The sequence below is a fragment of the Equus przewalskii genome, chromosome 20, assembly GCF_037783145.1.
Source record: "Equus przewalskii isolate Varuska chromosome 20, EquPr2, whole genome shotgun sequence".
NCBI classification, from domain to species: domain Eukaryota; kingdom Metazoa; phylum Chordata; class Mammalia; order Perissodactyla; family Equidae; genus Equus; species Equus przewalskii.
This window is the reverse complement of record NC_091850.1, coordinates 44,396,508-44,415,597: the sequence shown is the minus strand read 5'-3', so window position 1 is coordinate 44,415,597 and position 19,090 is coordinate 44,396,508. Positions and strand designations below refer to the sequence as shown.

General features: G+C 39.3%; 1 protein-coding gene and 1 long non-coding RNA gene across 2 annotated transcripts in view; one reads left to right on the top strand and one right to left on the bottom strand.

The window, feature by feature from the left end:
* The window catches only part of LOC139077953 (uncharacterized), a 40,031-nt gene extending 21,187 nt beyond the window's left edge, over positions 1 to 18,844 (bottom strand). The window contains exon 1 of the long non-coding RNA XR_011530629.1: positions 11,691 to 18,844. This is a non-coding gene — a long non-coding RNA (uncharacterized lncRNA). The remainder of the gene's footprint in view (positions 1 to 11,690) is intronic.
* Positions 1 to 19,090, top strand: part of FBXL7 (F-box and leucine rich repeat protein 7) — a 382,495-nt gene that overhangs the window by 302,370 nt on the left and 61,035 nt on the right. The window lies entirely within an intron of this gene.

Genomic DNA, 19,090 nt, shown 5'->3' with positions numbered 1-19,090 from the left:
ACTGGCTTCTCTTTCAAGAAGTTCAAATCACAAGTCTGCCACTTAGAAGCTGTGTGAACCTGACAAAGTTCTCAATCCTTCAGTACTCCTTTTTCTCCTTTTTACAGTGTGTGTTTTATGGCCTCAAAGCTGAAAATCCAGCTTCTGGAAGTATGCAGTTTACAAAAATGCTCCTTTGTCAATAAGATTTACATCATGCAAGTGGTATCTATGCAGACCTAACTAGGCAACAGAAAAATTAGCAAATCCATTGGCTGCTAATTTGCTTATTCTTTAATTCCAGAAGCTTAATGTTAATCACATTTCAATAAGAAGTATTTGCAAGTAATGGAGCTGGGCTACTCACTGTAAACTAGTTTCATATTTTAATGGTCACTTTTGCTTGATAATCAAGTCATGACTTATCAGGGACATACACCATTAGCTTCTTTCAAATGTAAATAGTGGGTAATTTATGAATCATTGCTCTGCCCTTTTAGTAAATATTCTGATGTAATGCTATAATTTTAAGGAACTCAGCATTAGTAACCACTCATGACTATCACCAGCTAGATTGCACTGAGGAAAGAAATGAAATGGCCTGTATTTTAATTCCAATCTCTTGTGGCATTTTCTACTGCACGGTTCCAGTGGAAAATGCAAGAAAATAAAGAAAGAAGTGGTCTAATAGGTAGACTTTGGATGATAAAACAAAATCTTATTTGTAATTATGTATTCTTATGCATAATTATGCAATTATAACATGCAACAGAAATAGTAGAATCATGCATAGAAAGGACATACAGAGCAGAGTGATATTTTGTAGAATGTCTATTAAACATTATACTTGACACAGCCTTTTCAGCTTCACAACAACCTGAAGAGTGAGTATTGTTTTAAAATATGAGAAATGGAGGCCTAGGCAAAGTGACTGAGAGTCACATGGTCTAGGACATGATGGGGAGGGTATTTGATGCAGGTCTGTCCGACCCCAAAGCCCGTGATCTTTGATTGCAACACAAGAAAATAGCACAAAACAGAGAGATTTCATACTGCAATAAAATCCTGTACATTATGTCACAGGACAAATCATTTTCATGTCCTTTTGCCTTGTAAACAGATGCTGTCACCTTTGTCAGGACTTTCATTTAAGTAGTTGTGACCTTTTGGAGTTCACAGGTAGCTAAAAAGAATAATCTTTTTTGAAGTACCTTGGGTAATTTTATGACCTGCATGCAGCTAAAGAACTCTGGGCAAGATTTTGGGCACGAAAGTATCTTAATCCTGGCCCAAAGTATTTATTTTTCACTAATACTTATATAGGTTTTAAGAACCCTCCTCCCCCATAACTTTCATTTACTCAATCAACAAGTACTCTTTGCTGGGGACTGTCATAGGTACTGAGGATGTCATGGTGAGCAAAATCCAGCTGGTCCCTGCCCTCATGGTCCTTATATCCTATCATTGCACAATATGCTACCAATTTCATTCATCAAATATTTATTGCACACTTATGTGTCAGAAATTGTTTCCAGAGCTTTGAGATAGATCCATGAATAAAATAAAGATCCTTGCTCTTCTGGAGCGTGCATTCTAACAAAGGAAAGCAGACAATACTCATAGACATGAGAAATGAGAAACATTATATAGTACTTTGGAGGATGATAAGTGCTATAGAGAAAAAAGAAAAAGAAAAAATAGGTCATGTGAAGAGAGATTGGAAGATCAAGGTAGGAGTAAGCAGGTTGCAATTTTAAGTACGATGCTCTAGGTCAGCCTCGTCAAGAAGGTGACATTTGAGCAAAGACCTCATGAGATAGGGGAATGCTATAAATTGAATGTTTGTGTCCCCCCAAATTCATATGTTGAAATTCTCACCCCCTATGTTATGGCGTTGAGAAGAGGACCTTTGGAGGTGATTCGGTTAGATGGTGGAGCCCTCATGAATAGGCTTAGGGCCCTTATAATAAGGATCCCAGAGAGCTCCCTAGCACCTTCCTACATGTGGGGTTACAGTCAGAAGACAGCTGTCTATGAGCCAGGAAGCAGGCCCTTGCCAGACAGTAAATCAGCCAGTGCCTTGATCTTGGACTTCCAGCCTCCAGAACTGTGAGAAATAAATTTTTTTCTCTTGTTTATAAGCCACCCAGTCTGTTACAGCAGCCTGAACAGACTAAGATAGGGAGTGAGCCATGTAGATATTTGTAGTAAGAACATTCCAGCAAAGGTAACAGGGAGTGCCAAGTTTCCAAGTGGGAGTGCACCCGCATGTTCAAGGAACAGTGAGGAGCAGTGTGCTGGAGCTAAATGGACAAGAGGAAAACTGGGAAGAACTGGGTCCGAGAGGTAACGAGAGGCCAGATCGTGTGACATGTTATGCCCCAAATAGTCCAAGGCACCCTGCAAGTTTTGGAGCAGAGGGTAACATGAACTGGCCCATGTCAACTTTCAGCCTCCTGTCAACCAAACACCATGGCCATCCACATCATACGCTATGATGGAAACTTCGAGAGGAACATTATCAGGAGAATTGGGATAAATCAGCTGTCAACTATATCTTCACCCTTTGTCCAGGCAGAACGCCCCTCCTGGACATCTTATGAGCTCTTAGCATCTTCTGCTACTTCACTTATAAGAAAGCACTGAGGCATCCAGACTTTACAGGTTTAGATCCCTCCCTTCTGTCTAGCAGACAGATGCCCAGAATTATGTAGAATTGCATAGCCTAGAGATGAAACATTATGTGAACAGTGGAAATTTATTTCTCACAGTTCTAGAGGCTGGGAAGTTCAAGATCAAGGCTCCAGCAAATTCAGTGTCTGGTAAGAGCCCACTTCCTGATTCCTGGATGGCTGTCTTCTTGCTGTAACCTCACGTGGGAGAAGGATGGGGGAGCTCTCCAGGGCCTCTTTTATAAGGGTGCTAATCCCATTCATGAGGGCTGCATTCTCATGACCTAAACACCTGCAAAAGGCTAATCACCTCCTAATACCATCATATTCAATATATGAATTTAGGAGTGACACATTCAATCTATAGTACAAGTCTAGAGCACTTGCCCAACTTGGACTGAAGCCAACATTCAAATTAAAAGATTCAACATAAATTGAAATACTATAAATAATATTATTTTATGAAATTAGGTAATTGCTTCTTATTAGAAACTTGTAGTTAATCCTTTAGTAAAGACTCCTTTCATAAAGCAGTAAACACCCAATTTTTCTTGAATTGCATATGTTGGATAAAATTAAGTGTGACACCTGTTCAAAGTTCATAGAAGAAATTCTAGGACATTTTAAAGGACCTGAGACATACAGTTTTGCCCATATATAACTGACATACCATCAAGGGGGAAAACAACTATAACTGTGCTTTATTTAGGTTCCAAACAGCTAATCAGAGACTACAGTTAAGTTTAGTGAAGATAAACTTGTTTTAACAAGACGTTTCTGTTTAGTTACAATTGACGTTTAAGGCAAACATACTTAGATTGAATCCAGCAAAGAAAAATTGAGCCAAGTTCTAGATAGATCTGATTTAGACCACCCTCTGTAGATAATCTATTACCTAATCACTTCCTATTTGGTTATTATGATGATGATTATAGTTAAGATATTCTGAGAGCTAAGCATGGCCAGAAGTCAAGTCGGTCAAAGACCCAGAACACAATGCATCTTCCTCAAAACTAACTTGGTAAGAAGTCAGAAATCTAAGTTCCACATCTGACAGCGCAGTTCTCATGGCTGTGGATTCGTGGATGCAGGCTCTGTCCTCAATGGTTATTTGTGTTGCTTTTGGATCAGCAGCAGCCTTTTTTTTTTTTCTTTGAGAGTTTTGAAATGCTCACTCATGGCAAAGCAAAAGGAGGATAAATGGGTAAGTTTTGCTTGGGAGCGAAGGACGTCTCCTCATTTCTCTTGACGTTTCTAAGGAGCATCGTGGAATTGTGTTGTTAAGCCATGAAGAAAGACAACTGTTTAGTCTGGTGTGTTGGAGGGTGGGGGAGGCATATGGGTGGCTTTACCCTGCTGTGGCTCCAGATCGTCCCAGCCAACTGAGGCCACACACTGAGGAATTAGACAAGCACACCATGGCTGGAGCCACTGGGACAATCCTCAAGGCTGAATTTTAAAAATCTGCAAGTATTTCTATCTTTATCTCAGTGCAAATTTCTGCTCCGTTTAGCGCTGATAACCCCGCCTCCTTCTTTTCTTTTTTTTTTTTAAGGATTTTATTTTTTCCTCTTTCTCCCCAAAGCCCCCCAGTACATAGTTGTATATTCTTCGTTGTGGATCCTTCTAGTTGTGGCATGTGGGACGCTGCCTCAGCGTGGTCTGATGAGCAGTGCCATGTCCGCACCCAGGATTCGAACCAACGAAACACTGGGCCGCCTGCAGCGGAGCGCACGAACTTAACCACTCGGCCACGGGGCCAGCCCCAACCCTGCCTCCTTCTTGACATGCTTTTCAACCTTGGTTTCTGGGTCTTTCTCTCCTCCCGGAACCAAGACCATCTTCCTTTACTGACATCTCTTCTCCCTTCACTATACATTTGAAACGCTTGTCGTCCTTGGAGGGTCTTTCTGGACCCGTTTTTTCTCAAACTACCCTTTCTCAGACACACTTAAGAGTTTTAATTACTTGAAAGTTAACGTCTTGAAAATTATGAGGAAAATTGTTATTTTTAACTCCTATTTTTCCCCTAAATTCTATACGTAAAACTCTATCTATAGGTGTACTGAGAACAGTAACTATTACTAAATAACTATAATTACTTAATTGTTTTGCTTGTTTGTTTTTAAAACATATAGACCCTATGAGCCACATAACTTTTTCCAGTATACCTTCTGAATATTCCTTTCTCTTTCTTTGTTTTTCCTTCACTGTGATTTTCCCATTTTGGAAAAAATCTTGTTTTCCCTGAGTACTGTGCAGTCAAGAGCTGTTCATGCATTGCTGTGCTGCTCAGGTTTTCTCTGCTATGAATTGCCTGCTCATAAACTTTACCCATTTTTCTATTGGGTCCTCTGTTTTTTTATTGTCTCCTTAGGGTCCTAGTGAGTTTAAACTTAAGGAGATACCTTAGAATAAGTACAATGCATTTGAAGGCCCTTCTGATTGAAAAATAAATCATTTTTGTAAGTTGCCCTAATTAGAGATTTCTTGGGGATGTCAATCATCTTTTGTGGGGGCTACGAAAACCCTAAAGAATCAAGCGTCAAAAATCTTCTTGTGGGGCTATGTTAATTCATGATTTCTCAAAATATTTTTGTTAGAATATGTATCTCTTAAATTATGCTACCAAGAAATGATTCTGCTTTTAAATAATTTAAAAAATTCTTCATATGAAGTCTGCATGGTAATTTATGATATACATTGCTATGTGAAGGCTGAGAGAGATCTTGCATTGGGTTGTGTTCTCAAGCCTAATATGCTACAGACACTTTTTTGGATGACATCTATTGTTTATCATCATCTCATGGAACTCATGTTCTCTAGAAGTCCCATCCAACCCTGCTGAAATCAGCAGAATTGCTAAATGGAAATTGAGATAGAGTGTGGACAAAAGGAAGCTGTTTCTAGAATGGAACAGTCAGTGTGGGGTGACTCGTGGCCTCAGAAGGCCAGTGAGAATAGCTTGTGTTGCCATAAGTCTTTTAAATGATTTATGGCATACACATTGTGTATTAATTATTTAACTGTGATAAAGAAAAATGCATCTTTTGAACTAGTACTTTTCAGTGAACAAGTAAGAAAAATACTGTTAGCTGCTTCAAGCTATAACATATTTTATTACCTATGATTAGAAAAGAAGAAAGAGACTATGAAAATATTTCTACCAATAAAAGGTTATATTTTGAAAGATCCTCATATTGACCTCATTTTTATAGGTGATGCTTTATATAATTTCCAGTAAACATCTTTTTGCCCACTTTTCTCAAATTTCCTACACATATATAGTGCTTAGAAATTTGTATTCTAATATAAAAATGATGATTCATATAAACTTTTGCTACTGTTACAAAATATGTCACCCTCTTCTTCTAAGATACACAATTTAAAATAAACTTTCTCATTTTTCTCGATCCTCATTACTCTCCTTTTTTCTTCATAACGCTTTACACACACATACACACACCTTTATGTGGTTATTGGCTTGTTGTCTGTCCGTCTTTTTCTACTAGAATGAAAGTTCCCTAAAGTCAGGGGTTTTGCCTTTTTTCTTCCTCCTGTGGCCATACCGCATAGTAGGAATTCAGAAAATATTCAAATGAATAAAATAATATGAGTCTTTCCTTCTATGTGGTTGATTGGTCATAGAATTAAAATTATGAAGTCGCATATCCTAAGAATGCCAAGAACAACAGTTTTCACAAGACAAAAGAATATCCAAATATTGTTCTCCTCAAATTCCTATATCTGACGAATGAAAGCTTCAAAGAGGATTGTGAAAATCTCTAAAATGTCTAAGAATTCCAGGAGATTGCAAATTGCTGCATAACTGATGTGCTTTTATTGTCATTTTTGTCTAAGTTTTAAAATCTTAAAGTTAATTTAAATCTCAAGAAGGTGTCAGAGGAGTAATCTTTAAATGAAGAATCTGTGCACAGGGGCAGCAAAGATACATATACTTTCCAAAGATGAGCCTAAAAAGTTTAGCAACTACTGCTCCGGGAAATGCCATAAGTTTAAAAAAAAAAATGATTTTTTTAATTTAAAAAACCTTCCTTCCTTTGATGGATCTGCGTTTTCCAGCACTGCCTAAAGACACTCCTCCCAACTGTGGCAGTTTAGCACTGGAGGGGGATGGCCTGAGAACGTGGAAAATTTGGCTTTCTGCTGTTTTAACAGGGGGAAAAAAGCAATTGCCAGTAGAAGCTTTTAATTACATACAGATTGGCCTTTTATTTTGTTTCCCTCCTTTCCATTCAAGTCCCAGGGAAGGGGAGGTATTACTCTTCTGCCTGCATCAGAGGTCTGCTTCCATTTAGCTGCCAAAGCAAGACTTGCCTTCTTTCTAGAGCCGCAAACCCTGAAAACCCAGTGTGAGAGATGTTAAAGTGGCTCCTAATGCGGGCACTAGCGTTTCTGAAGTCGGCCTGCTGGAAGCCTGGGGCAGTAGCTCTTGGCACTGCCTCGGGCAGTTCCCTGGGGTTCTTTCCAATCCTCCCCTTGGAGCAGTGAGAGAAAGCGCGGTGGGGCGCTGGCCCTCTCTCCTAAGGCTGGAGGAGAGTTGAGAGCAGAGTGTGCAATTCAGCTGGGTTAATGAAGAGAAATGGTCAGTCTGGGGAAGGAGAGCAGGTCCTCTGGTTCCTCCAGTGTCTCCACCCTCTGGACAGCATCACTCAAGCAGCGGGGGAGGATGCAGCAGGGGTGAGAGAGAACCAAACACTACCAGGGGCCTGTGTCTGAAAGGGCACACGGGGAGGGCCTACAGGGGAAGAAGCCACAGCAGGAGTGCCGCAGAGGGGACCAGCGCCTTGGCATTGGTCAGAGATAAGTGGCATCATTTCTCTCACGAGGGATAAATCATAGTCACTCACAGAAAACACCCTTCCCCCTTCTACCCCCCCGCCCCCCCCCTCCCGCTTGCTGCAAAAAGGGGACTTCAGAAATAACTAAGAATTACAAATATAAGAAAATCCAAATGGCTAGGGATCCTGTAGGAAAATGTCTCGTTCCTGAAGCCACCTTAGCCTCAGGATCCATCTTGTTCCCTCCTTGCCTCGGGTAGAATACACCTGACCTCCAGCTTAGCCACCAGCCTTTGGGCTGTGCTCCCGGACAGAAGCCATCATCCTGCAGATGAGGCCACCTCCTACTTCCTCTTCTGTGCAATTTGGTACCAAATTATGCCCGTCCCTCTGAGTTAATTGCTTTGTGGAAATCGGTCCTTCTGAGAAATGGGTTCATTCAACTTGAAGGGAAAAAATACTTGGAAGATTTCCTTTTGGTTCTTAGCAGTTATTCTTGTGTGCTCTCCTGATGCAGGGAACTGACCCAGTGCTTCTAATTAGTCTTTCTGCACACACAGATCCAGACCAACGTGAAGTGAGCACGGTTAGCTCCCGTTTGTGAGTGACAGAGTAGAGTAGACATTCTGATAAGATTTTGAGCATCTAGGTTACAATTTCACTTTCCCTACTACCAGCTCTCTGACCACTACCCAACTAGCAGACTCACTGAGCCCCAGTTATCTCCTTTTAGCAAGTGGGAAAATTAGGACTAACCTCCCTAGTGTGAAGAAATGGAAAGAGCATATATCACTAAATGAATAGCCTTCAAACATAAAATATGACTTAAAATATTCAAATAACTAAGATACAGTAAACTGCAATGTGTCTTATTGAAAGTGGATTAAACATCGTTATATCATTACTCATCTTCTTTTCAATTATAAAATGAAAGATTACTTATTGCAAAATTAAATAGAAGAATACAGAAGTGAGTAAAGTAAAAAAGTCACAGCCCACTGCCTAATCCAGTTCTCCAGATATATGAACTGTGGTGTATGGGTACACCTTGGTGTGTGTCAGTCCAGACATTTTTCTATGAATATACAGTTATTCAAATAGGCATAAAAACTTTTTATCAAGCATGGGATCACAATTATAGAGCTTATTCTATAACTGGCTTTTCTATTAATTGATATATTGTAGTCTTCTCTTTATTTCTATATCTTTTAAATCCAGCTCATTTTTTTAATGTTTTATTAGTATTCCATCATATGAATATACATCAGTTTATTCAGCAAGCTGATGAACACTTAAATTGTTTTCAATTTTCCACTATTATATATTCATTTTAAAAACTTCCCTATGACCAAAAGAGCAAAAAAAAAAGCAAGTTCAAGGGCCAAAAAAAGAGAGAGAATAGTTTCAACACCTGGGCTACTAAAGAAGAGCACACCAAACGCAACCACTATGCCACAAGGCCAGCCCCTGGATCCAAATTTTTAAAGTAAATACTCTTTAGCTCCAGACACTAGGCAGGATTCTAAGATGGTGTGCAGGATTCCTGCCTTCTATGTACAAGCTGCGCATAATTCCTTCCCTTGAGCATGAGCAGGACCTACATATATGATGGGATTTCCTTCTCTTGACTAGGTTACATTATATAGTAAAGGTGAAGAGATTTTGCAGATGTAATTAAGCTCCCAAATCAGTTGGTTTTGATTTAATCAAAAGGGAGATCATCCTAGGTGGGCCTGACCCAACTAGGCAAAAGCCCTTAAAGTAGAGACTGCGGTCTTCCCAAAGGGAGAGATTTTCCTGCTGGCCTTGAAGAAGTAAACTGCCACATTGTGAGGGGCCACACAGCAAGGAACTGCAGGTGACCCCTAGGAACTGAGAGCAGGCCCTCAGTGGGCAGCCAGCAAGGAAACAGGGACCTCAGTTCTACCACCACAAGGAACTGAATTCTTCCAACAACCATGTAAGTTTGGAAGGAGACCCTGAGCTCCAGAAAGGACACAGACCAGCCAACCCCTTGACTGCAGCCTAGGGAGACCCTGAGCAGGGACCCAACCAAGACTCCTGACCCACAAAAAGTGTGAAATCTTGAATGGTGTCATTTAAAGCCACTAAATTTGTGATCTCTCTTATGTAGCAATAGGTGACTCGTGCAAACAGCAATTGTGTTTCTAGAAATATATTCGACAAAAATACTCTGATGAGTCTATAGTGTTGCATGTACAATTATGTTCCTTAAAGAATTACTTAGAATAATCTGATCTTTCAGTGATAATTTGGAAGGCTTTTCCAGCTCTTTGTGTCATCAGGACCACCTCAATTAATTGATTTTTCCTTTCTTAAAGGAAACTCAACATGGCAGGCACAACACTCTCTGAAACTAAGATGGTTTTGTGTCTGTGTGTGCATGATGCAGGTTTTAATGGAATTGTTTATCTAAGAGAGAGCATTAAGTCAAAAGTAAAGCTTTATAATGCAACTCAAGGGACTGCAAGATTTTGTTGTGGCTGAAAATCCAAAATTTGCTTCACAAAAAGGGAGTTTCTGCTGCTTCTCTAAAAACTCTAGAGGGTTCATTGTTATTCCAAATGGTATTTTTCAGGAGCACTGAATCCTTGGCTATTCAAAAGGAAACAAAGCCAGGGGTTAATATTTTCAAATCCTGTTGCCTAGAATTATTCTCTCTTCTGGAAAAGTAAATCCAAGATGGCAGCTGCCAAGATTTAATATGTTTTTTGGGGTATTCTTAAAGCTGAGTGTATAAATTATTGCTCTAGTAATCTGCAGTTTAATGAACTCCAGTGATGTATGGTTTATGCAAGTGGTTCTTCCATGCATTAAAACCCTTTATGGCTTTGACCTACTCCTAAATCTTATCCTTTGGTTTGTGATTTAAATATTTTCAAAAAGCTACCTAATTGTAAAATGAATGCAGTATGTGGTTCCTCTCTTGATCTGCCTATTAAAGTTTAGTATCAATTTTTTTCTTTTCACTGTGTCTGAAAGAGACCTTCTAGTAGAAGATTAACAAACATTTGGCAAAATAAATGAATAAATGAATTAGAAGAAAAATCACTATTAATTCAAAATACAAGCTTTTTACATGTTAATTTTGTTTTTAATCTCTTGAAATGAAACTATTAATACTGTTATGACAGTTTATCTGAATTCAAGTTACCTATATAAACCGGAAATCCATTTAAATCTTCCTGCTTCTGCCTCACCTGTTCTCAGAACATCATGGGTATTAACTCATTCAGTTCTCCACTGGGTGAAGTACTCTTATTGTCTCCATTATACGGATGTGAAAACAGAGGTACCGAGTGATTATTCAGCTTGCCTGACTTGCTAGGTATGTGGAGGTGGAGTGAGGAATTGAACCCCGGCAGCCTGGTTCCAGGACCTGCTTTCTTAAGCCCCAGCAGTTCTGCCTGTAGATATTAGAGCTTCGTTATTCCTGGATATCCATATGCCATAACTTCCTGGAAAGTGTCATCACAATCAAACCTGTTATACAATTTTAAATTAAATTAGTCCTGATTACTTTTTAATGTGGGAAATCTATATAAATGTTGAGGGGTGATGAAAAATGTTGTGGAAAGAGGTTAAGGTGATACAAGAAAGTATTTGAAACCTTTGAATTGATAAATTCCAAGGGAGAATCATAAATGTGATTCCATGTTAAAAAGCAATAATTTTGAAAAGAAATTATACAATATTCTTCCCCACTTGGGCTCTTAGAGCTAAGCTCATGTTCTAGGTTCTCTTGTACCCTCCTTGGCGGAGTAGCTTCTATCTTATGGTCCCTTTATCTTACGGACCACAGCTTCTGTAGAGAAGGAGACAGCTCTTTGAAAGGGCTCCCAGATCAAGCAGATCAGCCCTGGATCTTACAGGGCCTGGGGGTTACAGGGGGACCACTTACACAGTCATAGAAACTGTGATCATCTCCACGTCATCCTTAGAATGACAGAGGTAGAAGGGCCTCTTAAAACTCAGACATTTGTTTAAATTATTAATATTATCATTTGGAATAATAACTTTTTCATAGAATATGTGCTAGGCATTGTAGCAAGTGCTTTCAAGCATTATCTCATTTAATTCTCACAACCTTCCCTCCCCAGTTGACTGAGGGTGGCAGCCAGCTAATTTCCAAGCGCTGTCAGACGTTCCCATTATCCTTGGGGCTCAGATACTCTGGTCACGACTTCAAATCTGAATGTCACTCTCTGTTCCTTACCTGTACATTTCCCCTCCAGAGGTCTCATGCACAAGCTGAAAAAAAGAGGTCGACTTCCCACATAATGATCTATGCTTTCGATTTTTGATTTTCCTGAATCTTTTTAAAAAAATTCCATGGCAGTAAGTCAATGGTGGATTTTCCTTTTGAACATGCACCCAGCTCATCTTTTCACTGTGTGCGATTTGACTGTCACCGGCACACGGGAACTCCTAACTTCGTCTCCGCTCCTAAAGCTGCTCTGCGTCTTTCCAAAGGAGCTTGATTAGAGTGCTGTTTCTTTTTCCTTTTGAAAACACAGCTCTGAAATGCAGCCTTGCTTGACAGAGAACATTGCTTTGCAGCTATTATATGTGTAATCAGCAAGGATACACACACCCGGCTATTTCCTGAAGAACCTGTTGCCAAGCCGGTTCACAGTCACTCCTTTTTTTGGCATTCCCTTGTCTATTTGGAGTCTTACCACTGTTCAGAGAATGTTTCATCCGTCAAGTACTTTCCGTTTGAAAATGATGCATAAATGGCCTGTTTTCCTGTTTTAGCCTGAACGCAAAATGGAGTCCAAGCTGAAAGCAGACTTTCTCTCAGTCAGAATCATTCACCCCATGGCATATGCTTAAGGTCACCACAGCACCGCACCATCGGAATGCAGCCTGTTAGGACCATGTGCTTCTGTCCCTGTCTGCAACAGAAATCTGTTTGAATCAATAAAATAAGGTGTCGTTCCAGTCATTTAATATATACTCTACAGCATGAGGACACGTTTTCCCTTTGTTGTGCCTCAAGAGTGAGTGTTTTAGTCACCGTGAGTCTCTGAGTGTACAGCCATTCTCAAGGCTAAATCTATATGAATTGAATAATTATTATTTTCCATGTCTCTTGCTTTTTATTTTCAATTCCCTCTTAATTCTTTCTAATAGTCAGGTAGTTAATGCAGTTTGGGGGAGCTAAGGATATCTAAGGATAAATGTGAGCTTGTGTCTTGTTATATTCAGGGGAATAAATAGCGAAATGGTAAAATTGTCTACAAACTACAAGAAATGTATAAATAATCTAAGAAACTAGCAATTTTTCCTACATGCAGCTACCCAATGGCCTCCTTCTAAGGCAGGTTCTTGATTCATGAAAAGACCTATAATCAGTTCTCAGTTCGCTTTTTACTAGTTAAGGATACATCTAAAATATAATAAAGAGATATCCAGAAGACAAACCTGTAAGCACAAACAACCGTCCTCTCTCCTCTGCGTGCCCTGTCAGCTTCATCAAGGTCAAAGCTGGCTAGGTCTTGAGTGCGCAGGGAGATGACATTTTGGTGAAAAGTCCTTCAATGCATGCTGGATTGTAGCTCCCTTAACACTGTCCTTTCAGACTTTGGAATATCTCTCTGATATTGGATTGCTTACAGTGCAAACAGAGAGAAAGATTCTAATCATACAAAATAAAGATTTCCATTTGTGAGCTCATCTATTGGATCTGTCATCTTTCATCAGTAGAAAAATGGGGGAAATCAAATACTTTGTTTTGTTTTAACCACCCAGAGAAGGAAGAGAGTGGTGTGTGGGAAATCAATATATCTTACTTAGTCCGACAACCCCTCCCTCTGGAGTGTGTAAATGATCAGGGGCAGGCAAATTACTTTTCCATCATATTTGGCGCAAAACTACCCTGGTGAGTGAAGGGAAAGGGAATCGTTTGATAAGATTTGGAAAATGCCATCTGTTTTTCGTAGCATTTCTGGATGAATTTATCAGGCATCCTGTAATTTACACTTTCCGTTGAAAACTATAATTGAATACCCTGCATGGACATGAAGCGTTTGGGTATTAGAAGCTATGCGAGGACTGTGCCATTGAAGGAGGCTATGTTTACAGTCAAGGGTAGAATCTGAAATGTTTAATAATTTCCTCCCTGGAAAAAAATGGCTCTCTCTGCCTACATAGAGTGCTTCCTTGCTCTGTGAACTTGGAACATAGAGCTAAAGAGCTCTATGGTCTTGGAACTTGGAACTTGGTACTTGGAACTTGGCGTTTAGACACTTCCAGTTGTAGGATTCTATGACTCTCAGTTCCTCTTCTTATTCTTACAAGTTCAATTTGTCTACTATGTATATGGTGCTTACTAGATGCCAAGCACTATGCAAGGGGTGAGGGATATACAAATAACTAAGACATCTTGTCCTGAGAAAAATAAACCAGGATATCCAGGACGAAGAACAAATACAGGTAAACACTGTTAATAGCTCCCAGTGACTGGGGACTTAACTATTGTAAGCTTTGGATACATTGATTTATTTAATCCTCCTCTCTATGAGATAGATTCTACCCTTATGTCCATTTTACAAATGAGGAAACTGACCTGCTGGCTCTCGAAGGAGCCAGGATTTGAGCCTGGGTGCACTGGCTCCAGAGTCCCTGTTCAGGAGCACTATGCTGTGATACAACATAGTACACATGTAACCACTGGTGCCATGGAGCATAGAGAAGGGAACTCTGGCCTAGCCCATGGTAGGTTTGGGGAAATGGGACTCAAGGTATAGTCCCTGGCTGTCCTTCTGTCTTTTCAAGGGGGGCCATCTTGAACAGAGATTTAAAGGATGAGTAAGTGGTTGCTGGTTGAAGGAAGAGATCCGAGGAGCCTACCAAGGAGAGCACAGCTCAGCAAAGGTCCTGAGTTGAGAATTGATACTTGGGGCTGAGGGAAGGGTAGTTGAGAGGTGGAAGCGGGGCATCTATTCCTGGGACCTGAGCGAGGAAACTCAATCCTGGCCAATTAGGGTGGTGATAGAGATGTTTATCGTGGAGTATCTGAGAGGAGACCTCATGGAGGAACATGTCGCCCTGCCTTTCTGTAGTCCAAGTCCTTCATGCCTAGCGCATTCAGGTATATTCATATTTTGACTGGAGAGTAAAGCTGTTCAGAGCTCTGGGTTCTTAAGTACACAGCAGGAAGGGGCAGGACATGAAGTTAAGGGTATGGGCAGGAGTGCCATCACGAGGATTCTGTATTTATGATCAGCAACTTGAAATTTCCCCTATTATTGATGGTTTTAGAAAAATTAATGCGGCAGCTGTATGGAGCTAGGATTTGTGAGGGACGCAACTCTAAATTTCACATTTATGACATTGGCTATCTTCTTGAGTGACATATGGATATTTGATGCTTTTGACTCTTTGAATGAACAGTGACAGAGATGGACAGATTGTTTTCATCAACATTTACAAAGTTTCTCTCTGCCAAGCCATTGGACCAAAATATTCAGTAGAATAAAGTGGATCACTTGGGAGTTTCCTTACTCTGATTTCATCTTTCTGCCCTTAGAGAGAAATGGTTCTGGCACCAGAATGTGAAGCAGAAATAAGAGAGAGAGGCAAAGGGGCTCTGAAATCCATATAGTAAATAACCGTCTGTTAAGAATTTATCTGACAAATATTTATAGAGGGGCTAGGCATGCTAGGTTCATTTGGACATGCAACACTAATAAGTGTTTGTCCTCATAAGTGTGTACATTTAATAGTTGACTGTAATTAATAGGTCAGCCTAAATATGAAAAAATCAAATTCCAGTAACTTTCTTTTAATAAGCATCCTGTTACCCATCATGTTAACTATCCTATCTTTCAATAGAATTTGGAGTCTGTCTAGGTAATCTTAGGCCTGTTTGCCGTATGACCTTCCAGGAATGCTAATTACATTAGCGTGCTTTGGTGGGAAGGAAAGAAGGAAGAAGTTTGAGGTGCGATATCTGGTTCAAGTTCAGGTTCAAGAAAAAGTTCTGGTTCAAATCAGGTGCTTTTCTATAAAAAGAGACATTAAACTGGGTGATCTTTTTAATCCTTTTTGAATATGAACATGCTAAGAGTATAATACTTCATTTTTTTCCCTACATCCTCTCCTACCTGCTACATATTTGTGCTTTCAGGTCATTCTGGCTGAAACCAGCAACAAACAGCCCCCAACACTTATGACAATTTCCCGTTACACTAACTTGCCCAGGTTTTTCAGTTGAGTTCTACTTCGAGTAGGCACTGTGTTAGTTCTTTCTTTCTCACAAATACACTAGTTAAATTGCTTGATCATAACAGATTCAGACAAGACTTAAAAAGCAGATACTATTCCCTAAATAATACCCATCAACTTCTCGACTAATGTTTTGCTTAATTGTTTACAATGAAACCAGGGTACTAGTCCACTGTTGTGATGATAAGAGCAGTGTATTTCTTAATGTTAGAAACAAGTCAAAAATCCATTGTTCTTACTTCCTTTGCAGAGTTTAGGTGACCTCATCTAAATTAGTAAAACACTTAGCTTGAAAGTTTGCCGTGGTAATTTTGATAGAAAATAGAAACAAAATGATTGTCAAAGACCTTGATTTATTCTTCATCGTTGCTTATTTCTATGTATTTTAGATGTAATTAAATAAAATTTTGCACCATTTATTGTGCATTTTTTAGTTCAAAAGTAATGTACATTAAAAATTTTTTAAATATGTAAAATAGAAAGGAGTTCAAAAACAGAAAGAGATTCTCCTGTAAGTTTACATTTTAAAGATTGCCACTGTTAGTGTGAGGAAGAGCTTTTCCTACATATGTGTATCTTTATATAAACTTACATACATATATATATTTATAAACTTTTATAATGAAATAACTCTCTTACTTCAACTCTGAAGTGCTTTACCAGGTACCAAAAGGTTATGTACCAAAGATTATGTACATACTTTGTCCTGATGGGACTTCTGTAAAATGGTATAGGTACTTAAGCATTTCTTTCCCACCTTAAGTTACACATTTTCTTTATTCCCTCTAAAGTAAAAATCATCCTAGGAAAAATGATACATTTAAGATAAGGATTATCACATATTTGAGCTATTAAATTTGTGCCACTCGTAGAGCTAAGTTAAAATCATTGTTGAGAAATATTATTTCTATTGTTTTAAGATAAACAGCTTAGTATGTAGCTATTTTGTCATTAGCATGGAGCGTAGGGAAGAGACTGACATTTATGAAACGTGTACAGTATACCAGGCTTTGTGATGGGGAATTTAAATCTGCCATTTTACTTAATCCTTGCAATAATAAGGAGAATTAAGTATTATCCATTTAACAGCTAAGGGAACTAAGATTCAGAGATTTTCAGTAGTTTGCCCATGGTCACACTGCTAAAAAGTTATAAAGTTACAATTTGAACCCAAGTTTGTCTGATTCCAAAGTCTATGATTGTTTTAAAGAAATAAATAAATAAGGGAATAGCTTTGTTTTCCTAACTACCAAAGTAATGTTTACTTACAGTTTAAAATATTTAGAGAATAAAGACATATATAACATAGAAGGATAAAGACATCCATAATTCCATCCCCATAATAACTACTGGTAATTGTCAGGCATATATTTTGTCAACTTGTGTCCTATACATATGTATTTTTATTGCTTTCACTCATGTTCTCTTCTTTTCTTCCTTCCTTCTTTCTTTTCTTTCTTTTTTTTTTTTTGGTGGAATCATGAGATGTACACGGTTTATAACTTGTATTTTTTTCCACTTGGCTGTTTACTTGCATGACTAGCAAACTCCTTTTTTATATGACTATAAACTAAAGTAGCATTATTTATGATAGTTAACCAATTCCTCATAAATGCATATTTGGGTCATTATAAAACAGTTTCAATATACATTTTATATATTTATCTTTTTGCATGTATGCAAGTATTTTTGTAAGATAAATTACAAAAGCTAAAAATTCCTGAAACTAAGAGTATGCATACATTAAATTATAAAAAAAATATTGCAACAATGCCTTCCAAAAACGTTTTACCAGTTTTCACTCCCATGGCATCATGTAAGAGTGCCCCTGTGCCGCTGCCCCGGCCATCATCCATAACCTCTAACCAAAGGAGGAGATTATTCATCCCTCTCATTTTACTAATCAGAACACCAAGCCTGGATTGGTGATAAAGGTTTGCTCATCATTATACGTGTAGTAAGAACTGGGTTCAAGCCCAGCTGAGATTATACTATTAAGTACATAAAACATAATAATAATGATAGTCAGCACTTCAGACTGCTAAGCACTGTTCTAAATGCCTTTAAAATCATTTAATCCTCACAACAACCCTACAAATTGGGTGCAATTACTATGCCAAACTAAGGCACAGAGAGGCTAAGTGACTTTTCCTCAAATCAACATGGTTAGAATTGGGCAGTATGGCCCAAGAGTCAATGCTCTTAACCTGCATGCTGTATTTCTATTTTATACTTATTTTATACAAAGTAAGTTGTTTCCAAGAGTTAGTCCAACCAAGTTGCCTAGCAGATCCATTAAGAAGTTATAAGAAATCCATATGTGCCATCAAACGTACAGGAAGAGCGAGAGCAAGGATTTTTAGTTAAAAAGAACCCAAAGTGTGTGTGTGTGTGTGTGTGTGTGTGTGTGTGTGTGTTTGGAAGAGATTGTGGCTTTGTGCAAGCAGAGAGGAATGTGCCCTCAGTTCTGACCAATCACCTGTAGCTGGAGTGTCTTGGAAGTGAGAGCAGAGACCACAACCCCAGCTCTTTGCGAGCTTACTTGAGCCATAAATCTAGCAGGTAGGGAAGGCTTTGAATTGAGTAGGAGACTGGTGTATCAAGTGGACTGGAAGAATCTTCACAACTGAAAGTGACTGAAAAATGAAGTATCAATTAGAGTATTTCTTATGAGTCACTAAAAAAACCCAAGTAGTAAGTTACAGGGAAAATCTGTTCCAAGTTTATACCTCAGTGACCTGAGACTCTCCACTCAAATTGCTTGCACATCTCAATGTTTGTTTTCCAGGTATAGCCACCTATGGGCATACAAGGATCTCACTCCTTCAAAGCTCTCTTAGGGTGAATGGGCCCCTAAGAGCTTAGATAGACATTATCTGTCTGCCTTCTGTAGGGGGCATCATGCTTGCCCCCTTATGTTAAGCAAAATGCACATCCTTCTGAACCCCACCTCCATCTACCCTCTTCATCTCCATAGCTAGGCTCACATTGCCGGGATCCTCTTCCTCTGCCTGAACATCCCTGGGAATCTCAGTGGCTCCCTCTACTGCTCTGCCACCTCAGGACCGTCTTTCTCTGACACTGCATGGTGCCCTGGCATGTCCACAGTCCTGATGCTCTGCAAACCTCAGCCAGGAAATGACCCACCAGGCTTCATTTGCCGTTTACACAGAACCTGGTGACAGAGGAAGTGCATGCCTCGCTCTACTCACTTTCTGCAAATTCTGTTCTTTAAAACTCTCCCCTTTCCTCTTCTTTTGTTCCTCCCCTTTTCCTCTTCTCTCCTCCTCTCCTAAAAGTAGGCTTAATATGAGCTTAGGTTGAAGAGGAAGATTTTAGTGAAACTAATTCACATTTTCTTCTCCAAGCAATCATGCCACAAGG